This window comes from Procambarus clarkii, chromosome 27, assembly GCF_040958095.1.
Source record: "Procambarus clarkii isolate CNS0578487 chromosome 27, FALCON_Pclarkii_2.0, whole genome shotgun sequence".
Taxonomy (NCBI): domain Eukaryota; kingdom Metazoa; phylum Arthropoda; class Malacostraca; order Decapoda; family Cambaridae; genus Procambarus; species Procambarus clarkii.
This window is the reverse complement of record NC_091176.1, coordinates 29,916,589-29,941,709: the sequence shown is the minus strand read 5'-3', so window position 1 is coordinate 29,941,709 and position 25,121 is coordinate 29,916,589. Positions and strand designations below refer to the sequence as shown.

At 37.7% G+C, this 25,121-nt stretch overlaps 2 long non-coding RNA genes across 2 annotated transcripts; one reads left to right on the top strand and one right to left on the bottom strand.

Moving 5' to 3' along the window:
• Window positions 1–1,422: 1,422 nt before the first annotated feature.
• LOC138369131 (uncharacterized) lies at window positions 1,423–8,336 on the top strand. The gene is made up of 3 exons (XR_011229759.1): window positions 1,423–1,539; window positions 3,486–3,602; window positions 8,075–8,336. It is a non-coding gene; the product is annotated as an uncharacterized lncRNA (long non-coding RNA).
• A 7,122-nt stretch (window positions 8,337–15,458) lies between these two features.
• Window positions 15,459–22,690, bottom strand: LOC138369130 (uncharacterized). Its single transcript, XR_011229758.1, has 3 exons — window positions 22,578–22,690; window positions 20,025–20,141; window positions 15,459–15,693 (listed from the first exon to the last, which is right to left on the bottom strand). It is a non-coding gene; the product is annotated as an uncharacterized lncRNA (long non-coding RNA).
• Window positions 22,691–25,121: the final 2,431 nt, after the last annotated feature.

Below are 25,121 nucleotides of genomic sequence, written 5' to 3'. Positions count from 1 at the left end.
TATTTTTGCCTTAATTAGGCCATAATCCAGAAAATTCCAGCTTATCGATCTTTATATTTAGGAAAACATCTAATAAATTTGGAAATGAATTTTTCGTTCGCCGACAGTTGCCTGTTACTATTTAACCCTCTATGCTGTAATGTCGCTGGTCATTGTGACTTTCCCAGGATTTATATAGGTTTTGTAGTAGCATTTAGTCAGACTACAGTAATTTAACTAATGGGAAACCTCTATAGTTGTCGTAAATTAATAATAATCATTTATCAAATAATAAATTAGCAAACATATGCAACATTTTATGTTACGACTTTTCGGGTAGGCCGTTCTGTTTGTTTACAACCCCAATGGTTCAAAATACACAATACTTTTAATATATAAGTGACTAAGTATGCTCTAATATATGGTCCTCAATGAAAATTATCGTTTTTTTTTGTTAATTTGTCCATAATGAATAAGATTCCTTACTGTTGATCTTTATATTAAGAAAAACATCTAAACAAATTGGTATTGTGTTTTCGTTCAGATAAAGTTTCCAGATACTATTTCCTAGTTATCAATTAATGTAGGTGGTTATTTTAATTCGCGGCTACCAGGGGCTTTCTCCCATTATACAATATAAATGTACTCACTAACTATTCTCTGGTATCTGTTCTTCAAGTAAAATTACCTATTTTTTTGTTTAATTAGTCCATAATTCATAAAATTCCTTCAGGTCGATGTTTATATTTAGAAAAACATCTAATCAATTTGGAATTTAATTTTTCGTTCACCTACAGTTACCTGCTATTATTTCATTGTTATATTTTATGTCGCTGGTCATTACGATTTTCCAAGAATTTAAACAGCTAAACAGCAAGTAGCATCTTGTTAGAGTACAGGAATTTACCTATGGAGAACCTCGATAGCTGCCGAAAATTATTAATGATTATATATGTAATTTAAAATAATGAATTATATACCATTTCTTATGTTACGTCTTTGGCGGGTAGACGGTTCTGCGGGTTTACAACCGAATTGTTTAAAAATCACACTATTTTAAATATATGAGTCACTAGTATGCTCTGATATATGTTCTGCAATAAAAATAAAGATTGTTTTGTTGTTAATTACTCCATAAATGTGTAATGTGTTAATTCAGTCTAAAATCTTTTTGCAACGTTTATATGCGATATACGTAGCTGGAAACTACCTAATATTTAAAAATAATAGTTACAACATTCTATTAATATATAATGTTGAAATAAATATCACACAAAGTCTGTATATCTGTTTTTAGATGTCTTATAAATCTTCTTTTAAAATAGTATTAATGATTTTTATGAATCTTGAGTAAAAATTATGTTAATTATTATTAATCTAATTGTTATTATTTTAAGTAAAATAATTGCAAGTATTCGCATAACCACGGGATCTCTGTTTGTGTATGAATGCACTGATTTGTTTTTGTTATGAGAGGGACGCCTTAGAAAGCATGGTGTAGGCCACCTGTGGCTCGCATCCGATCCCACGATCGTCGTCGCCCCTAAATCAACACAACAGGTATTTAGTATTTACGATTATAATAAGTAATATTTCTTTTATAATAATATTGCAGCAGGTGGTGTAGTGGTAGGACACTCGCCTGGCGTTCCGCGAGCGCTATGTCATGGGTTCGTATCCTGGCCGGGGAGGATTTACTGGGCGCAATTCCTTAACTGTAGCCTCTGTTTAACGCAACAGTAAAATGTGTACTTGGATGAAAAAACGATTCTTCGCGGCAGGGGATCGTATTCCAGGGACCTGCCCGAAACGCTACTCGTACTAGTGGCTGTACAAGAATGTAACAACTCTTGTATATATCTCAGGTTAGGGGCTAGGCATTTACACTCTTAGGTCAGCAAACTAGCTAGAAGGTTAGACCATTAGACTCCACTGGTCAATCGGGGCCCTGCATGACTCAGCTTATCCTAACCTAGCCCAGCTTAAACCATCTTAGCATAGTTCATTCTAGCTGTGCATAGTGCTTGCACAGCCTTGCTTATCCTAGTTTACCTCTTCCTAGCCTACCGTAGCCAAGCCTATCCCAGTATACCCTTACCTAGTCTTGCCTAGCCTAACCCTGCCTTGCTTTTAAACATGACCAGTCCTTCCTACCCTAGCCAAGCCCTGACCAGCTTAGCCAAGCCAATCCCTGCCTAGATTTAGCATAGCCTTGCCTTTTTATTAATATATAGAGAATACCACCTCTGGTTGAGTTTGTAGGAACCCTCCACTTATAGGGTTGAGGGTTCCATATATATATATATATATATATATATATATATATATATATATATATATATATATATATATATATATATATATATATATATATATATATATATATATGTCGTACCTAGTAGCCAGAACTCACTTCTCAGCCTACTATGCAAGGCTCGATTTGCCTAATAAGCCAAGTTTTCCTGAATTAATATATTTTCTCTAATTTTTTTCTTATGAAATGATAAAGCTACCCATTTCATTATGTATGAAGTCAATTTTTTTTATTGGAGTTAAAATTAACGTAGATATATGACCGAACCTAACCAACCCTACCTAACCTAACCTATCCTATCTTTATAGGTTAGGTTAGGTTAGGTAGCCAAAAAAGTTAGGTTAGGTTAGGTTAGGTAGGTTAGGTAGTCGAAAAACAATTAATTCATGAAAACTAGGCTTATTAGGCAAATCGGGCCTTGCATAGTAGGCTGAGAAGTGCGTTCTGGCTACTAGGTACGACATATATATATATTTATATTTTATATATCCTGCCTGAAATGCTGCGTGTACTAGTGGCTTTACAAGATAGTTCTTATAAAGATAGCATTTTGTGGTTATTCTCTATATCTGGTTCACCTAACAGTAAATAAGTACCTGGGAGTTAGACAGCTGCTATGGGCTGCTTCCTAGGGATGTGTGTGTGTGTTTGTATTCATGTTGAATTTTACAAAGTAGGAAGAGATGTTTGTAACAAAAAAAAATCAAATATTTCTGAAAGTATAAGTAGATTTGATATTTTTCTTTAATTGCTTATGTCTGCTGTCTCGCCTCCTTAATAAAATGGCATCATTCTTGCTTTTTTAAGGATATCAGGAAAAGTAAGGCACTCCAGAGATTTGTTAACTCCTTCCTAGTGTTGCCTAGCCCAGCCCAGCCTAGACAAGGCAGGCTGGGCATCCTAGCCTCATGCAGCTTAGCCCCAACCTACATGTAGCATCCCAGTCCATCCTAAGTGATCATTACCTTACTGGCTGTGTTTTCTCTTCAGTCCTGAATGTAATGTGGTGGAACATAAGCAGATACATATCAGGTCTTAGAGAATCTGTACTTCATACATTTCTTAATAATGTCTCACAAATATTTAAATAATTAAAAAAAAATTGTATAATAACTTCATATTATTCTTGCAATTTATTTGTGCATTTTTTTTATACAAAATTTACATTTTTAAAGATTACCTCTATTTTTAGATTGATGACTTGAAGACTACAGTGCCATCCACAGCAAATCATGGTCTTAAAATATCTCCTAGCAATGACGAGACCAATTTTCACAGAGATCAAATTTTTGCTAATCAGTAGTCACATGTAAATATATATTATATATATAATATTATATATATAAAATTAACTACTTCATTGCTCAAAGCACCTTTTGACATTCTGAGAGTTGTGCTATTTTATTATTAATTAATTAGGCTATATTTTAATGTTTTGTAATGTTTTCATTACTTTTTTTGTTTTGAAATATAAATTGTTGAGTTTTGAAACATTTTGACATTAACTATACCTGAATATTTATAAACAAAAAAATACCAGAACTATGTCCTTGACAATTGCACTAAGAAGTCTTTGCCAAAATCAGGTGCTCAGTGCAGTAGTTAAAAACTTAAAAGTTGTACCACCTCTGGTGCAAGATTAGGGACCCATAGCCTCAGAGAAGAAAATAAAGAGTACTCAGAGAAGGCCTTGAATAATAGGCAGGCTGTTTGTGTGTGTTTCTACGGTAAGCTTGCTGACACCATATGTAATTACCTAAGTGTAGTTACAGGATTAGAGCTACGCTCGTGGTGTCTCGTCTACCCAGCACTCTTTGTCACATAATGCTTTGAAACTACTGACGGTCTTGGCCGCCACCACCTTCTCACTTAACTTGTTCCAACCGTGTACCACTCTGTATGCGAAAGGAAATTTTTTTATATTTCTTTGGCATCTTTGTTTAGTTAGTTTAAATCTATGACCTTTTGTTCTTGAAGTTCCAGGTCTCGGGAAATCTTCCCTATCGATTTTATCAATTCCTGTTACTATTTTGTACATAGTGATTTTATCACCTCTTTTTGTTATCTTCTAGTTTTGGCATATTTAATGCCTCTGACCTCTCCACATAGCTCTTGCCCTTTAGTTCTGGGAGCCACTTAGTAGCATGTCTTTGCACCTTTTCCAGTTTGTTGATGTGCTTCTTAAGATATGGGCACCAAACAACCGCTGCATATTCTAGCCTTGGCCAAACAAAACTCGTGAACAATTTCTTTAGTATTTCGCCATCCATGTATTTAAACGAAATTCTGAAGTTAGAAAGCGTGGCATAGGCTCCTCACACAACGTTCTTTATGTGGGCCTCAAGTGATAGTTTTCTATCTAGAATCAACCCTAGACCTCTTTCTTTTATCAGAATTATATAAAGATTTCTCACATAATTTGTAGGTTGTGTGGGATCTATGTTCTATTCCACATTCCATAACATGGCATTTATTCACATTAAATTTCATTTGCCAAGTGGTGCTCTATATACTTATTTTGTCCAGGTTTTCTTGAAGGGCATGACAATCATCTAAATTTCTTATCCATCCCATTATCTTAGCATCATCAGCAAACATGTTTATATAATTCTGTATTCCAACTGGTAGATCATTTATGTAGACAATGAACATTTCTGGTGCATGTACTGTGGTACTCCACTTGTGACACTTCTCCAGTCCGATTGCCTCTAATTACTGCCCTCATTTTTCTATCAGTCAGAAAATTTTTCATCCATGTTAGAAGCTTACCTGTCACCCATCCAAAATTTTCTAGTTTCCAGAACAACCTCTTATGTGGAACTCTGTCGAAAGCCTTTTTTATGTCTAGATAGATGCAGTCAACCCAACTACCTTTTTCCTTTAAAATCTCTGTGGCTCAATCATAGAAACTGAGTAAATTCGATACACAGGATCTTCCAGATCGAAAACAATACTGTCTGTGTGATATTATATAATTTCTCTCCAGGTGTTCTACCCATTTAGTTTTTATTATTTTTTTTTTCAATCTTTTCACTGTTACACTTGTCAATGATTCAGGTCTATAACTGAGAGGGGTGGGGTCTTCCCTGTTGCCACTTTTGTAGATTGGAACTATGTTAGCCTTTTTCCACATGTTTGCTATGACTCCTGTACACAGGGATGCCTGAAAGATCAGGTGAAGTGGAAGGCTGAGCTCAGATGCACATTCTCTCAGAACCCATGGTGAAACTCCATCTGGACCAACTGCTTTGTTCTTACTTAGCTCCTTTAGCATATTTTCCACTTCATCTCTAGACACCTCTATACGCTCTATGATGTTCTCAGAAATTCTTATTGTGTCTGGTTCTCTTAAGATTTCATTTTGTATAAACACACTTTGGAACTTTTGGCTTAATGTTTCACACATTGCATTATCATTTTCTGTGAATCTGTTTCCTATTTTCAACCTCTGGATATTATACTTTACCTGCAATTTGTTGTTTATGAATTTGTAGAATAGACCCAGTTCTGTTTTACATTTATCCATTATCCCTTTTTAAAAATTTCTTTCTGCCTCTTCCCTTACTGCTGTATAGTTGTTTCTCGCATCTTTGTATCGCTGGTATGATTGGGGGTTTGGCTTCTTTCTATTTTGATACCTGGTTGATGGGGTTCTGCTCTTCTACTCCCCAAGCCCGGCCCGAGGCCAGGCTCGACTTGTGAGAGTTTGGTCCACCAGGCTGTTGCTTGGAGCGGCCCGCAGGGCCACATACCCACCACATCCCGGCTGATCCGGAACTTCTCTTAGAAAACAGTCCAGTTTTCTCCTGAAGATGTCCACGGTTGTTCTGGCAGGAACAACCGTGCAACCGTGCTCTGAAGGGGGAAGTGAATACTGAGCAGTACTCGAGACGGGACAACATAAGTGACTTGAAGAGTACAACCATTGTGATGGGATCCCTGGATTTGAAAGTTCTCATAATCCATCCGATCATTTTTCTGGCCGACGCAATATTTGCTTGGTTATGCTCCCTAAACATTAGATCGTCGGACATCATTATTCCCAAATCCTTGACATGCTGTTTTTCTACTATGGGAAGATTCGATTGTGTTTTGTACCCTGTATTATGTTTCAGATCCTCATTTTTGCCATACCTGAAATTTATCACTGTTAAACATCATGTTATTTTCTGCTGCCCAATCGAAAACTTTGTTGACATCTGCTTGTAGTTTTTCAATGTCTTTCATTCCATTTTTGTGTCTTTTGGTCTGTGGCCCTCTCTCAATTTCTGTTGAACCAATCCTGTTTTCTGGCCCTGCATCTCTGTTTTGGTATGAATGTTTGTGTGCCTTCATTGTATATTTTGCAAAATTTGGCATACATTTAATTTACTTCCCTGTCTAGCAACAAGTCTGCCTAATTACTTATTAAAAAAAATTTGAAGTTCCCCATAGTGACCTCTCTCTCTTGAAATCAAGTTTATCAACTGTTTCAATGTCCCCATTTTCTGTGTGTGTGTGTTTGGAGGCTAAGCTTGCTGATACCATGTGTGTGTGTGTGTGTGTTTAGAGGCTAAGCTTGATGATACCATGTGTGTATTTGGAGGCTAAGCTTGCTGATACCATGTGTGTGTGTGTTTGGAGGCTAAGCTTGCTGATACCATGTGTGTGTGTGTGTGTGTGTTTAGAGGCTAAGCTTGATGATACCATGTGTGTATTTGGAGGCTAAGCTTGCTGATACCATGTATGTGTGTGTGTGTGTGTGTTTGGAGGCTAAGCTTGCTGATACCGTTTGTGTGTGTGTGTGTTTAGAGGCTAAGCTTGCTGATACCATGTGTGTGTGTGTATTTGGAGGCTAAGCTTGCTGATACCATTTGTGTGTGTGTGTTTAGAGGCTAAGCTTGCTGATACCATGTGTGTATGTGTGTGTGTGTTTAGAGGCTAAGCTTGATGATACCATGTGTGTATTTGGAGGCTAAGCTTGCTGATACCATGTGTGTGTGTGTTTGGAGGCTAAGCTTGCTGATACCATGTGTGTGTGTGTGTGTGTTTAGAGGCTAAGCTTGATGATACCATGTGTGTATTTGGAGGCTAAGCTTGCTGATACCATGTATGTGTGTGTGTGTGTGTGTTTGGAGGCTAAGCTTGCTGATACCGTTTGTGTGTGTGTGTGTTTAGAGGCTAAGCTTGCTGATACCATGTGTGTGTGTGTATTTGGAGGCTAAGCTTGCTGATACCATTTGTGTGTGTGTGTTTAGAGGCTAAGCTTGCTGATACCATGTGTGTGTGTGTGTGTGTGTGTTTAGAGGCTAAGCTTGATGATACCATGTGTGTATTTGGAGGCTAAGCTTGCTGATACCATGTGTGTGTGTGTGTTTGGAGGCTAAACTTGCTGATACAATGTGTGTGTGTGTGTTTAGAGGCTAAGCTTGCTGATACCATGTGTGTGTGTGTGTTTGGAGGCTAAGTTTGCTAACACCGTGTGTGTACTCACCTGTTTAAATAATAATAGGGGTGTGTACCACCTCTGGTGCAATTGTAGGGACCCACAGTCTTGAAGAAAATAAAGAGTATTCAGAGAAGACCTTGTGGATTCTCACTGAACACTAATCTTTTCTTATCCTACCACCCCTCTTATTTTGTTTTATGCTGCATTCTATTATATATCATATAAATACATAGCCAAATGGCAATATTTATTATGTCTATACAAAAAGAAGACATCCACTTTATTTTTTTTCTCTCCTTTGTTTCTATGTGGATTTTGTTGTGACTAATGATTCTCCTCCTTCCCGTCAACAGGTCTTCCTCACTGGGCTTGCTCGGCTTTTGTGTTACTGTGAGGGTGCCATCATCGTTTACCCTTCAAGACTGACTCATGCTGGCATTGCATTTGTGGACTTCCCTTCACAGTAAACAGTCCTTCTCCATATGGTGATTGTCCAGGGCAAGCAGGGTGTGACTGCCATCTTGGAGAAGCAGGGTCTTTTAATATGAAGAATCTTCCGTCTTCTCTACTTACGCCAGCTTGTGCAGGCCTTGCATTCTTGTTACTTCATGGCCCTTGGGCATTTTTTATTTATTTTACATAATAAATTTTTTTATTAATACCCGTGTTTCACAAGAGATCCTTAACATTTTAAGCACCAATTGTATTGACTAATGTACGTCTTGTAACCTTTAAGACATAAATAGACAAGACATAGATAAATGAGTGAATAATACTTAGTGACTAGGTTAGGGCGAGGAACATAGTACAGTGTCTGGCTGTGGAAGAATGCCTACTGTTTTAGAAACCTTATTGCCATGATCATAATCGTATGGGTTAAAAAGCATTTGTTGTCACTCCTACACTGTGGCTTGTTGAGCTTGAAACCTTTGCTCCTTGTTCGTGTTACATCTGACCTTTTGAAGAAATTGTATGAATCAATATCCTCCAAATTGTTCAGTATTTTAAAGGTTTCGCTCTATTACTCTCTCATTTGCATATATCTAAACATATAGATTAGATATAGATTTAGATTAGATTTTTTAGTCAGGTAAAGGTACATACATTGCAGATGAGTTACAAAGGGAAAGACAATGACTAGAGTTCACTAGCTCTATTGGAAGAGAAACGTCTGCAAGACAAGTGTGGGCAAAAATTAAGGTAGCAGCGGCTCACAACGACCCCCAACGGCTTCATTTTGTATCTTCTCCAACTTGCCCATCCTACCTTTACCAAAACAAGAAATGACAGGTGCAGCATAATCAATAAGAAATTTTACCGTACTCAAGTACATCATTCGTAGCACTTGGACTCCCACTCCTTTCCACAGCATGCCAAGGCCTTCAGAGGTTGTAATCTCTTCCGACATTGACTCAACAGTCTGTTCATCTCAGTTTCCAAACTCTCATGGGTATATCCAACATATATGCCTAAATATTTATATATATTAACTCTCTCTATATTTTTACCGTTTATTTCCAATATAATGGGCCTCCGACTTCTACATTCAAACTTTAGTTTTGTCTTCATTAACCACTAGTCCCATGTGGTGACACTGGTTTCCGAAATTGTCCAACACTGTTTGAACCTTTGAAATATCTTTGCCCTGAAACAAAATATCATCAGCATATATGATTGGAGTTACCCAATTTGAGTATTTCTCAGATGCTATCTTATTCATTAGTACATTAAACAGGATGAGACTCAACACTCCTCCCTGAGGTGAGCAGAATTCTTGACCTTGATACCTTGAACCATACAACCTTGATACCACACCTGAGCCTTCCTTTCCTGAAGATAATCCCCTATCCAGCGCATTAATCTCCCTTCAACACCAAGACCAGCTAATTCATATAAAATAACCTCTTTGTTGGCTTTATCAAAAGCTTCTTATAAATCAATAAAAATTCTATAATAATCATTACCATTTGCTAGACATTTAATAATACAGTCAGAGGTACTTTTTCCTCTGAGGAACCCGAAAAATTATTAGACAGCTGATCACCTATTATATACAAAAGTTTATTTAAAATGATCCTCTCCATCATTTTACAAAAACACGAGGTTAAAGACACAGGTCTGTACTCTCCATTGGCTTTAGGGATAAGGATGATCATAGTTCTTTTTCATTTACTGGGAATTCTGCCCTCTTTATAACTAATATTAAAGAGGTCTAACAGCGGGCTTTTCGTCATAATGGCAAGTTCATTAAGTATTTCATAAGTTACTCCATCCTCCCCAGGGGGCGGTAGATTTCCCAACTTTAATCGCCGTTATTAGTTCTTCTCTGGTAATACCTGTGCAAGTGACATCACCACTGTTACCTGCTGTAAGTATAAAATCCTTTCTTAGATCTTTCCAAGAATCAAACGACTCTCTCGTTACAGCGGGTAATTAAATGAACTAAGTTTGGCAGCTTCCGCCCATTTATTTACGAGACCTTTTGCAATTCCTTACGGGTCAGGATGTGCAACAAAATTTTGCTTTTTACCCCTTATTTCATTTATGTCTTGCCAGATTTCCTTCAAGTTTGTTACTCCTAACTTTCTCTGCAAACTCCTGCCAATACTTGCTCCAAATTTCCTTTCTCTTCTCCGCACACTTTTATGGGGGATGCTTTTCTATACCAGATATTTTCCGGTTCAATGTTGCATTAAATACATCTACCTCCTTAATTAAATCTTAATAAAATGCTTCTGCCGAAACTGGCTTATAAGTATCATACCAAGACTTAATATGACCAACAAGACCCCTTAATTCTCCCTTATTAAACTTTAAGCTTTTCCTCTGAAGGCAGGCATGCTTTTTATCTAGTTTAAGCTGTATTTGTAATGCAAAATCTCTTAGCATTTCATCCACAGTAAGACAATTCTCCTCTATGCCCTCAGCATTTATCAAACAAGCATAATCTAATCTCCCTCCCCTCAGATGAGTAGGAGAGGGCTCGCCCAGCAGTTGAACATCTTCATGTTCAACATGTTCATCTTCATGTTCAGATTGTTACCATCCATATCCCCAGTTTCCTGGAATGCTGCTATGTTAATATTCTCTCTAAGAGTATAATAGTGTACATCCACCGCTCTAGTTTTTAATCCATTAACGTTCCAAGATAATATTATCAATCTACTTTCATCCATGAACTCCGTAATATTTTTTCTTTCTCCTCACTTGCACAACTACTACTAACATCGAAGGTAATAGTATTCATATCTATTTTCTTTGTTATTTCTGTATACCTTTTTACTTTAACGAAGGTACCCCCCAGGTGTAGGGAGGAATGATCTTTTCCAGGTATATTTTGAAAATCAGCATCGTTTTGCCACGTACCGCTTCGGTGGGTAGGCGGTTCCATGAGTTAATAACACTGTGGGTGAAAAAGTATCTCCTGTAACTGGTAACTGGCTATTCAGACGAAGGACTTCGGGTAGATGTAGTTTACATGGACCTGAACAACGGTCGTAGTCTGCTGTCTGCTCTGTGTCGAGGCTGTAGCGTCTTGGGTCGATTAGAACTGTACACGCCGAGTGCTACATTCTTGACTGGAGATTGTACTGTGTGCTATTCGATTGATTGATGAAGATTAAGCCACCCAAGAGGTGACACGGGCATGAATACCCCGTAAGTGGTGGCCCTTTTGAGCCATTACCAATATCAAGAGCTGATACTGGAGATCTGTGGAGGTGCGACTGCACCCTGCGTGACGGGAGATGTCTCCCGTGTGGTGTGTGCTATTCTGATTTATTTATAAAGATTAAGCCACCCAAGAGGTGGCACGGGCATGAATAGCCCGTAATGTGCTATTCTCAAGTCGCTTGCTTATGTACGGTGACTACACCTCACAGTAAGATATAGAAGGGTGGAAAACCGTTACCTGTAAATAGGGATAGGATTAATGCTTGTGTAATTAGTTATGCCATTATGATGATGAGATAATGGAGTATAAGGATTACTCGATCACTTCATCACCTTCAACTATTATCAGGGGAACTATTCCACGGTCCAGCGATTTTCTGAAAAGGAGTTTTACTGGCAAGCATAGTGAATTAAGGGGGCATATCGATGTAAAATTAAAAGTGGTTCAATTTGCTTATAAATTTTTTTATGAAATGGTTATAGAAAGGGCTGCAGCTGGTCCAAGTTTCATCATCACACCCTAAACAGAAAAGGAGAAAAAAAATAAACAACGAATTATGCAACGAATTTTCAAATAGTTTCAGGGAACACATGTGTCAACTAAAATCATTTCTATAACACTCAGATATTAAATTTAGCACATAATAAAGGATTGTAGTGATCAGTTTTATCAAAAAAGTGTTTAGTGCAATAATATAATTTTTCAAAGTTACCCTACTAAAAAAATATGCAATATATGATATTTATAAATTTTTATAAAATCAACAAATAGATTTTGGACTAAAATATCTACTAGAGTCTGTAGAAGCACAAACGCTACATATAAGGTGTAATTTGCATGTAAATTGATTAATAAATGAAAGCTCTGAAGTAATTTGAAGGTGTAAATTACTTTCCAGAGTAAAATAAAGATCCAAGTTCGGCCACCTGTAGCTGAGCTTGACTTCGACAGATTTCGTTCATAATTGGCACCCTTGCAGATAGGCATCCATTGAGCAAGGTGTGCAAGTTTCATGCAAATCCCTTGATAACAAACGAGAAAAAAAAATTGGCAAAAAAAAAGAAAAAAAAAAGAATTTTAAATATAAATATATTGAACATACATATTACAATTATTACAAGAGTTTGTGCTTCTACAGCACATAGTAGACATTTTAGTTGACACATGTGTACCCTGAGATTATTTGAGAATGTTGAACATTCGTTGCATAATATGTTGTGTATTTTTTTTCTCCTTTTCTGTTTAGGGTGTGATGGTGAAACTTGGACCAGTTGCAGCCCTTTCTATAACCATTTCATAAAAAAATTTATAAGCAAATTGAACAATTTTAATTTATAACGATATTTTTTGATATGCCCCCTTAAGAGCATAAGAATAAAGGTAACTGCAGAAGGCCTATTGGCCCATACGAGGCAGCTCCTATCTATAACCACCCAAACCCACTCATATACATGTCCAACCCACGCTTGCAACAATCGAGGGACCCCACCTCCACCAGGTTACGCGGTAATTGGTTCCACAAATCAACAACCCTGTTGCCAAACCAGTATTTACCCAAGTCTTTCCTAAATCTAAACTTATCCAATTTATACCCATTGTTTTGTGTTCTGTCATGTGTTGATACTTTTAATACCCTACTAATATCCCCTTTGTTATGTCCATTCATCCACTTGTAAACCTCTATCATATCACCCCTAACTCTTCGCTTTTCCAGTGAATGCAATTTAAGCTTTGTTAATCTTTCTTCATATAAAAGATTTCTATTTTGGGGAATTAACTTAGTCACCCTACTCTAGACACGTTCAAGTGAATTTATATTCATTCTATAATATGGCGACCAAAACTGAACTGCATAATGTAAATGGGGCCTAACCAGAGCAAGATATAGCTGAAGAACCACACCAGGTGTCTGGTTACTAACACTTCGATTAATAAATCCCAGTGTCCTATTTGCCTTATTACGAGCATTCATGCATTGATCCTTTTGTTTTAAATTCTTACTAATCATAACTCCCAGATCCCTTTCACAATCCGACTTCGCAATCTCAACATCATCTAGCTCGTATCTTGTAACTATCATCATTACCTAGTCTCAAAACTTTACATTTATCAGCATTAAACTGCATCTGTCAATCTTTTGACCATTTCAAAACCCTATTTAGATCAACTTGAAGTGATAGTGAGTCTTCTTCCGTGTTAATTTCCCTACCTATTTTTGTATCATCTGCAAATTTGCAAATGTTGCTACTCAACATAAGAACACAAGAACAAAGGCAACTGCAGAAGGCCTGTCGGAAAATCCGACACCATTTAATATATCATACAGATAATAGCTGTATTGTATAAACAAGTTACCCATAGAAAATGTAACTGTAGTGGAATTACCGTCTAAAGAAAACGGGATATCATCACCACATACTATTATAATTCACCAGCTATTCTGCTGGGAATTATTCTTAAATACATTAGTCTTTGGACTTTACCATCATAAACCATCTCATATAAATTAACTTAATTATCAATATTAAAGTAGAGTAAATGTGACCCTTCTATCACTTTCTGTCATGTGGACAATGTAAGCCAGGCGTCAGAGTGGGGAAGGAGGGCAGCCATTGTTGTGTCACCTCCGAGACGTGTGGAGCAAATTCGGCTCCTATCATATCTGGACAATGTCGGCCAGTAGCGTCAATAGTATGGAGTGTTAGACATTGCCATTGTCTCATCTTTTATGGGTCCTACGGAGTCAGTTCTTTGTTTGGGTTTTACTTCGTATATACTTGCCCGAAACGCAAGTATATGCGTATTAGTGGCTTTAGGTATTGTATTTTAAATTTTAAAATTTTGCCCCGAGGAGCGAGTTTATTGGGAGTACTTAGCTGTATCATTAGCAAGGTAATTAACTATAGTTTGCTGTCCTCCGTCCTTTAACAAATCCATTGACCCCTCCCCTAACCTGCCTATTTTGTGCAATAGTCGGTTTAGGATGATCCTTTCAAGCATCTTCCAAGTGCATTACATGAGACTGATAGGTCTATAATTGCCAGGGTCATTGGGTTTCGGTATTGGGACCATTATTGCATGTTTCCATTGTGTGGGCAACACTCCACATAGGAATGACTTGTTAAACAGGTGGAGTAGTGGATTGCCAGACACTTCACACAGTGCATTGAGTATGTCGTAGGTGACGCCATCTTCACCAGGTGCTGTACTTTTACCCTTTTCATAGCCCCCTTTACTTCCTTGGCTGTAATTGGTTCCCCATACTCGTCATCACTAGATTGTGCTCTTGTTATCCTAATCCTTCTGTCATTATGTCGGAGGAGCTGTTCCCTGCTTACTTCTGCAGGGAGAGAGGAGGATGATGCTGCATCACTCCACTTGTGAATTAGTTCTTCAGCCTTACCCTGGGGGTCGTTGTGAGCCGCAGGCCGGGCTCTGCTCCCCTTAGCTACCTTAATTTTTGCCCACACTTGTCTTGCAGACGTTTCTCTTCCAATAGAGCTAGTGAACTCTAGTCATTGTCTTTCCCTTTGTAACTCATCTGCAATGTATGTACCTTTACCTGACTAAAAAATCTAATCTAAATCTATATCTAATCTATATACTTAGATATATGCAAATGAGAGAGTAATAGAGCGAAACCTTTAAAATACTGAACAATTTGGAGGATATTGATTCATACAATTTCTTCAAAAGGTCAGATGTAACACGAACAAGGAGCAAAGGTTTCAAGCTCAACAAGCCACAGTGTAGGAGTGACAACAAATGCTTTTTAACCCATACGATTATGATCATGGCAATAAGGTTTCTAAAACAGTAGGCATTCTTCCACAGCCAGACACTGTACTATGTTCCTCGCCCTAACCTAGTCACTAAGTATTATTCACTCATTTATCTATGTCTTGTCTATTTATGTCTTAAAGGTTACAAGACGTACATTAGTCAATACAATTGGTGCTTAAAATGTTAAGGATCTCTTGTGAAACACGGGTATTAATAAAAAAAATTATTATGTAAAATAAATAAAAAATGCCCAAGGGCCATGAAGTAACAAGAATGCAAGGCCGGCACAAGCTGGCGTAAGTAGAGAAGACGGAAGATTCTTCATATTAAAAGACCCTGCTTCTCCAAGATGGCAGTCACACCCTGCTTGCCCTGGACAATCACCATATGGAGAAGGACTGTTTACTGTGAAGGGAAGTCCACAAATGCAATGCCAGCATGAGTCAGTCTTGAAGGGTAAACGATGATGGCACCCTCACAGTAACACAAAAGCCGAGCAAGCCCAGTGAGGAAGACCTGTTGACGGGAAGGAGGAGAATCATTAGTCACAACAAAATCCACATAGAAACAAAGGAGAGAAAAAAAATAAAGTGGATGTCTTCTTTTTGTATAGACATAATAAATATTGCCATTTGGCTATGTATTTATATGATATATAATAGAATGCAGCATAAAACAAAATAAGAGGGGTGGTAGGATAAGAAAAGATTAGTGTTCAGTGAGAATCCACAAGGTCTTCTCTGAATACTCTTTATTTTCTTCAAGACTGTGGGTCCCTACAATTGCACCAGAGGTGGTACACACCCCTATTATTATTTAAACAGGTGAGTACACACACGGTGTTAGCAAACTTAGCCTCCAAACACACACACACATGGTATCAGCAAGCTTAGCCTCTAAACACACACACACACATGGTATCAGCAAGCTTAGCCTCCAAACACACACACACATGGTATCAGCAAGCTTAGCCTCCAAATACACACATGGTATCATCAAGCTTAGCCTCTAAACACACACACACACACAAACGGTATCAGCAAGCTTAGCCTCTAAACACACACACACAAATGGTATCAGCAAGCTTAGCCTCTAAACACAAACACACAAATGGTATCAGCAAGCTTAGCCTCCAAATACACACACACACACATGGTATCAGCAAGCTTAGCCTCCAAATACACACACACACATGGTATCAGCAAGCTTAGCCTCTAAACACACACACACACAAACGGTATCAGCAAGCTTAGCCTCCAAACACACACACACACACACATACATGGTATCAGCAAGCTTAGCCTCCAAATACACACATGGTATCATCAAGCTTAGCCTCTAAACACACACACACATGGTATCAGCAAGCTTAGCCTCCAAACACACACACACATGGTATTAGCAAGCTTAGCCTCCAAATACACACATGGTCTCATCAAGCTTAGCCTCTAAACACACACACACACACACACACATGGTATCAGCAAGCTTAGCCTCCAAATACACACATGGTATCATCAAGCTTAGCCTCTAAACACACACACACACACACACACACATGGTATCAGCAAGCTTAGCCTCCAAACACACACACACATGGTATCAGCAAGCTTAGCCTCCAAACACACACACACATGGTATCAGCAAGCTTAGCCTCCAAACACACACACACAGAAAATGGGGACATTGAAACAGTTGATAAACTTGATTTCAAGAGAGAGAGGTCACTATGGGGAACTTCAAATTTTTTTTAATAAGTAATTAGGCAGACTTGTTGCTAGACAGGGAAGTAAATTAAATGTATGCCAAATTTTGCAAAATATACAATGAAGGCACACAAACATTCATACCAAAACAGAGATGCAGGGCCAGAAAACAGGATTGGTTCAACAGAAATTGAGAGAGGGCCACAGACCAAAAGACACAAAAATGGAATGAAAGACATTGAAAAACTACAAGCAGATGTCAACAAAGTTTTCGATTGGGCAACAGAAAATAACATGATGTTTAACAGTGATAAATTTCAGGTATGGCAAAAATGAGGATCTGAAACATAATACAGGGTACAAAACACAATCGAATCTTCCCATAGTAGAAAAACAGCATGTCAAGGATTTGGGAATAATGATGTCCGACGATCTAATGTTTAGGGAGCATAACCAAGCAAATATTGCGTCGGCCAGAAAAATGATCGGATGGATTATGAGAACTTTCAAATCCAGGGATCCCATCACAATGGTTGTACTCTTCAAGTCACTTATGTTGTCCCGTCTCGAGTACTGCTCAGTATTCACTTCCCCCTTCAGAGCACGGTTGCACGGTTGTTCCTGCCAGAACAACCGTGGACATCTTCAGGAGAAAACTGGACTGTTTTCTAGGAGAAGTTCCGGATCAGCCGGGATGTGGTGGGTATGTGGCCCTGCGGGCCGCTCCAAGCAACAGCCTGGTGGACCAAACTCTCACAAGTCGAGCCTGGCCTCGGGCCGGGCTTGGGGAGTAGAAGAGCAGAACCCCATCAAGCAGGTATCAAAATAGAAAGAAGCCAAACCCCCAATCATACCAGCGATACAAAGATGCGAGAAACAACTATACAGCAGTAAGGGAAGAGGCAGAAAGAAATTTTTAAAAAGGGATAATGGATAAATGTAAAACAGAACTGGGCCTATTCTACAAATTCATAAACAACAAATTGCAGGTAAAGTATAATATCCAGAGGTTGAAAATAGGAAACAGATTCACAGAAAATGATAATGCAATGTGTGAAACATTAAGCCAAAAGTTCCAAAGTGTGTTTATACAAAATGAAATCTTAAGAGAACCAGACACAATAAGAATTTCTGAGAACATCATAGAGCGTATAGAGGTGTCTAGAGATGTAGTGGAAAATATGCTAAAGGAGCTAAGTAAGAACAAAGCAGTTGGTCCAGATGGAGTTTCACCATGGGTTCTGAGAGAATGTGCACCTGAGCTCAGCCTTCCACTTCACCTGATCTTTCAGGCATCCCTGTGTACAGGAGTCATAGCAAACATGTGGAAAAAGGCTAACATAGTTCCAATCTACAAAAGTGGCAACAGGGAAGACCCCACCCCTCTCAGTTATAGACCTGAATCATTGACAAGTGTAACAGTGAAAAGATTGAAAAAAAATAATAAAAACTAAATGGGTAGAACACCTGGAGAGAAATTATATAATATCACACAGACAGTATTGTTTTCGATCTGGAAGATCCTGTGTATCGAATTTACTCAGTTTCTATTATTGAGCCACAGAGATTTTAAAGGAAAAAGGTAGTTGGGTTGACTGCATCTATCTAGACATAAAAAAGGCTTTCGACAGAGTTCCACATAAGAGGTTGTTCTGGAAACTAGAAAATTTTGGATGGGTGACAGGTAAGCTTCTAACATGGATGAAAAATTTTCTGACTGATAGAAAAATGAGGGCAGTAATTAGAGGCAATCGGACTGGAGAAGTGTCACAAGTGGAGTACCACAGTACATGCACCAGAAATGTTCATTGTCTACATAAATGATCTACCAGTTGGAATACAGAATTATATAAACATGTTTGCTGATGATGCTAAGATAATGGGATGGATAAGAAATTTAGATGATTGTCATGCCCTTCAAGAAGACCTGGACAAAATAAGTAGATGGAGCACCACTTGGCAAATGGAATTTAATGTTAATAAATGTCATGTTATGGAATGTGGAATAGGAGAACATAGACCCCACACAACCTACAAATTATGTGAGAAATCTTTATATAATTCTGATAAAAGAAAGAGGTCTAGGGTTGATTCTAGATAGAAAACTATCACTTGAGGCCCACATAAAGAACGTTGTGTGAGGAGCCTATGCCACGCTTTCTAACTTCAGAATTTCGTTTAAATACATGGATGGCGAAATACTAAAGAAATTGTTCACGAGTTTTGTTTGGCCAAGGCTAGAATATGCAGCGGTTGTTTGGTGCCCATATCTTAAGAAGCACATCAACAAACTGGAAAAGGTGCAAAGACATGCTACTAAGTGGCTCCCAGAACTAAAGGGCAAGAGCTATGTGGAGAGGTCAGAGGCATTATATATGCCAAAACTAGAAGACAACAAAAAGAGGTGATAAAATCACTATGTACAAAATAGTAACAGGAATTGATAAAATCGATAGGGAAGATTTCCCGAGACCTGGAACTTCAAGAACAAAAGGTCATAGATTTAAACTAACTAAACAAAGATGCCAAAGAAATATAAAAAAATTTCCTTTCGCATACAGAGTGGTACACGGTTGGAACAAGTTAAGTGAGAAGGTGGTGGCGGCCAAGACCGTCAGTAGTTTCAAAGCATTATGTGACAAAGAGTGCTGGGTAGACGAGACACCACGAGCGTAGCTCTAATCCTGTAACTACACTTAGGTAATTACATATGGTGTCAGCAAGCTTACCGTCGAAACACACACAAACAGCCTGCCTATTATTCAAGGCCTTCTCTGAGTACTCTTTATTTTCTTCTCTGAGGCTATGGGTCCCTAATCTTGCACCAGAGGTGGTACAACTTTTAAGTTTTTAACTACTGCACTGAGCACCTGATTTTGGCAAAGACTTCTTAGTGCAATTGTCAAGGACATAGTTCTGGTATATTTTTGTTTATAAATATTCAGGTATAGAATGTCAAAATGTTTCAAAACTCAACTATTTATATTTCAAAACAAAAAAAAGTAATGAAAACATTAAAATATAGCCTACTTAATTAATTAATTAATAAAATAGCACAACTCTCAGAATGTGTAAAGGTGCTTTGAGCAATGAAGTAGTTAATTTTATATATATAATATTATATATATAATATATATTTACCTGTGACTACTGCTTAGCGAAAATTTGATCTCTGTGAAAATTGGTCTCGTCATTGCTAGGAGATATTTTAAGACCATGATTTGCTGTGGATGGCACTGTAGTCTTCAAGTCATCAATCTAAAAATAGAGGTAATCTTCTAAATGTAAATTTTGTAAAAAAAAAAAAAAAAAAAAAATACATTGCAAGAATAACATGAAGTTATTATACAATTTTTTTTTTAATTATTTAAATATTTGTGAGACATTATTAAAAAATGTATGAAGTACAGATTCTCTAAGACCTGATATGTATCTGCTTATGTTCCAATACATTACATTCAGGGCTGAAGAGAAAACACAGCCAGTAAGGTAATGATCACTTAGGATGGACTGGGATGCTACATGTACTATGATAGGTGGGGGCTAAGCTGTGTGAGGCTAGGATGCCCATCCTGCCTTGTCTAGGCTGGGCTGGGCTAGGCAACACTAGGAAGGATTCAACAAATCTCTGGAGTGCCGTACTTTTCCTGATATCCTTAAAAAAGCAAGAATGATGCCATTTTATAAAGGAGGCGAGACAGCAGACATAAACAAAGAAAAATATCAAATCTACTTATACTTTCAAAAATATTTGTTTTTTTTAACAAACATCTCTTTTCCTACTTTGTAAAATGCAACATGAATACAAAGTCCCTGTTAGTTTGGCTTCCATTTCCAAAAGCGTATCAATGATGCCATTATTAGTTTGCTTGATATAATCTAAACAGCCCTTGAGAACAATTACTTCTCAATTGACCTAAGAAAGGCCTTTGATACTGTAAACCATAACTACCTCTTACTTAAAACTTCACCACTATGGTATTCAAGGCCTTTCTCTGGACTATATTCGTTCCTATCTCAGTGTCCACTGAAATAGGAAAAAATGTTCCTAAAAAATGTCCACTCAAGGATGTCAACCAACCAACTTACACTAAACATAGGAAAAGACTTTCTACATTTTATTTGGTAGAAAATTATAAAATCAGATTCAACTTTAAATAGACAATGTTAACATTACCAATACAAATGAGGGGCAGTTCTTTGACCTAGACATAGATAAGACACTGAACTTCAGCACCCACATACAGCACATAACCAAAAAGGTCTCAAAAATGGTCGTTAAAATTTATAAAATCAGTTATTATGTTCCCCACTCTGCTCTCCTCCCATTATACTATGCACTTATCTATCCATTAAAAAATTAATATTTTTTTTAACATTTTATATATTTATTCATATATACAACAGTTCTTACATTCTTGTACAGCCACTAGCACACATAGCATTTCAGGCAAATCCTTAATCCTAATTTTCACACACACACACACACACACATCCCTAGGAAGCAGCCCATTTGTTTCTGCCTCAACTGGGGCATCGAACCATGACCCTAGGGACAATGAACCCCGAGTGAGGTCCACTCAGCCGTCAGGCCCCTATCTTACATACGGTATCAGTGCATGGGGTTCAACAACTGTAAATTACGTAAAGTCTATCATCACTCAGCAAAAATCTGCTGTCACAACTAAATTAAATCCCTCTTCACACAACACACACAGCCCCTCTATTTTAGTTCTTTAACATGCTAAACAAACTCCACACATTCTCATGTGCTAAATACATGTACATAACCTTGTTCCTAAATGCTAACCTTGATCTGAAAGTTTTCCTTGATAGGTCTTATACCAACATGTCCTCTTACAATGAACGTCGCTTTTGGCCGTTTGCCCGTATGGCCGAACATGGACGTAATTTGAAAATGAAAAAAATTAAAATAAATTTTAGATTTTTTTTCCAACCACAGTAGGTTAAGGGTCCTCTGATAGGTTAGGTGGGCAGGAAATTCTCATAAAGTTTCAAAACGGTATGAAAAACGTTAATGGAAAGTTTCCTTTTTTAAGCTTGCCGAGTAAGCCAGACGATTCAAACGGAGCAGTACGTCACTTGTGAGTCGATTTCATTTCAAATTACGTCCACATTTGGCCATAGTGCGAATACGAGTGAAAAGTGACGTTATTTTTAAGAGGACGGGTTGCTTATACATCCCATAAGCACCACACCAGAAATAGAAATCTTTTTGATATCCACCAGTCAGACTAAATCTGTGCAAATACTCCATGCAAGTAAAAGGGCCCACCAGTCTTTGGAACTCACTCCCTGAAGAATTAAAAGATTGTCCAACCCATGCCCTGTTCCAAAGGAAAAAAAAGTACCTTATTTCATCCTCATAGTTTCCTACCTTGTGCTTCAAACTCACATTGTATCTTGTACTACCCACTTCCCCAATATTAGTACTTAAGACATACATCATTGACAGTGTACTAGCCTCTGTCAACTTATATTGTAATTATTGGGTAAGGACTTACCCGAAATACTTTGCCTGTTTATGGCTTTGAATGCAAGTAAAAATACCAATATTAAGTAATCTCACCAACCCATTGCACCTTCTTGCAAATAAATTTATATTAATATTATTATTATTGTTATAAATTTCATGTTAGTTTATACAAAAAAAATAAAATAAATAATAATTACCAAGTAGAAACCATATGATTTTCTTCAAATAGATGGTAGCACTTCGGTGGCCACCACCTATTAGCTGGAAGACCTGCAATGCAAGGGGTGCCGGCTGGTACAAGCAACAGCCTGTTGGAGCAAGATAGAAAATAACCACAAAATGCTAACTTTATAAGAACAATCTTGTAAAGTCACTAGTACGCACAGTGTTTCAGGCAGGATATAAAAATTATATATATATATATATATATATATATATATATATATATATATATATATATATATATATATATATATATATATATATATATATATATATATATATATATATGTCGTACCTAGTAGCCAGAACGCACTTCTCAGCCTACTATGCAAGGCCCGATTTGCCTAATAAGCCAATTTTTTTGAATTAATGTTTTTTGGACTACCTAACCTACCTCACCTAACTTTTTCGGCTACCTAACCTAACCTAACCTATAAAGATAGGTTAGGTTAGGTTAGGTAGTGTTGGTTAGGTTTGGTCATATAACTACGTTAATTTTAACTCCAATAAAAAAAAATTGACATCATACATAATGATATGGATAGCTTTATCATTTCATAAGAAAAAAATTAGAGAAAATATATTAATTGAGGAAAACTTGGCTTATTAGGCAAATTTGGTCTTGCATATTAGGCTGAGAAGTGCGTTCTGGCTACTAGGTACGACATATATATATATATCTGTCTCACCTAGTAGCCAGAACGCACTTCTCAGCCTACTATGCAAGCCCCGATTTGCCTAATAAGCCAAGTTTTCATGAATTATTATATTTTCTCTAATTTTTTTCTTATGAAATGATAAAGCTACCCATTTCATTATGTATGAGGTCAATTTTTTTTATTGCAGTTAAAATTAACGTAGATATATGACCGAACCAGACCAACCCTACCTAACCTAACCTAACCTATCTTTATAGGTTAGGTTAGGTTAGGTAGCCGAAAAAGTTAGGTTAGGTTAAGTAGGTTAGGTAGTCGAAAAAACATTAATTCATGAAAACTTAGCTTATTAGGCAAATCGGGCCTTGCATAGTAGGCTGAGAAGTGCGTTCTTGCTACTAGGTACGACTTATATATATATATATATATATATATATATATATATATATATATATATATATATATATATATATATATATGCGAACAAGCCTGAATGGTCCCCAGGACTATATGCGAATGAAAACTCACACCCCAGAAGTGACTCGAACCCATACTCCCAGGAGCAACGCAACTGGTAACTACAGGGCGCCTTAATCCACTTGACCATCACGGCCGTCAAAAGGAAGTGATAGCCTAGGCTATTTGAGCCACTTCCCCGACGGCAACTCGGATGGTAATCTTGGGCATAGCATTTCACCAAATCACCTCATTCTTTGGGGCACACGTGAGGAACACAAATGCGAACAAGCCTGAATGGTCCCCAGGACTATATGCGAATGAAAACTCACACCCCAGAAGTGACTCGAACCCATACTCCCAGGAGCAACGCAACTGGTAACTACAGGGCGCCTTAATCCACTTGACCATAACGGCCGTCAAAAGGAAGTGATAGCCTAGGCTATTTGAGCCACTTCCCCGACGGCAACTCGGATGGTAATCTTGGGCATAGCATTTCACCAAATCACCTCATTCTTTGGGGCACACGTGAGGAACACAAATGCGAACAAGCCTGAATGGCCCCCAGGACTATATGCGAATGAAAACTCACACCCCAGAAGTGACTCGAACCCATACTCCCAGGAGCAACGCAACTGGTAACTACAGGGCGCCTTAATCCACTTGACCATCACGACCGTCAAGAGGAAGTGATAGCCTAGGCTATTTGAGCCACTTCCCCGACGGCAACTCGGATGATAATCTTGGGCATAGCATTTCACCAAATCACCTCATTCTTTGGGGCACACGTGAGGAACACAAATGCGAACAAGCCTGAATGGTCCTTCTGTTTGTCCAAGGTACATAAAATCACAATCATTGCAGAGAATCGAATACACACAACCTGCTGTATCGGGAGTTTTTTATTAAATTGGATTTGATCGTACTATTAGTGAACACCAAATTTATGTTAAGTTTCTTAAAAATCAGAGACAATTTTTCAAGTCCACTTGCATAAGGTACCACCAATGAGTTAATAATTTCTGGTTTCGCCTTAGGGACGTGATTATAAAACGTACGCTTGGCTTGTTCAAACGAGAAATCCAAAAACCTCTTAGGATATTGTAAACTCTTCCCAATTTCATATATTTTAGCAATCTCTTCATCAAAAAACTCAGGGCTGCTTACCCTCAAAGCTCGTAGAAACATTCCTGAAAATACTGCCTGTTTAACTTTACTATGATGATTCGAATGAAAATGAACATACGATCCCACGTTGGTAGGTTTCCTATACACATTAAATTTGAACTTTCTAGTGACTCTATGAATCATAATGTCCAAAAACGGAAGAGTACCATTCTCCTCAGTCTCACAAGAGCATTTTATTGAAGGTACCAAAGAATTGAGTTCATTAAGAAAAACTATCTG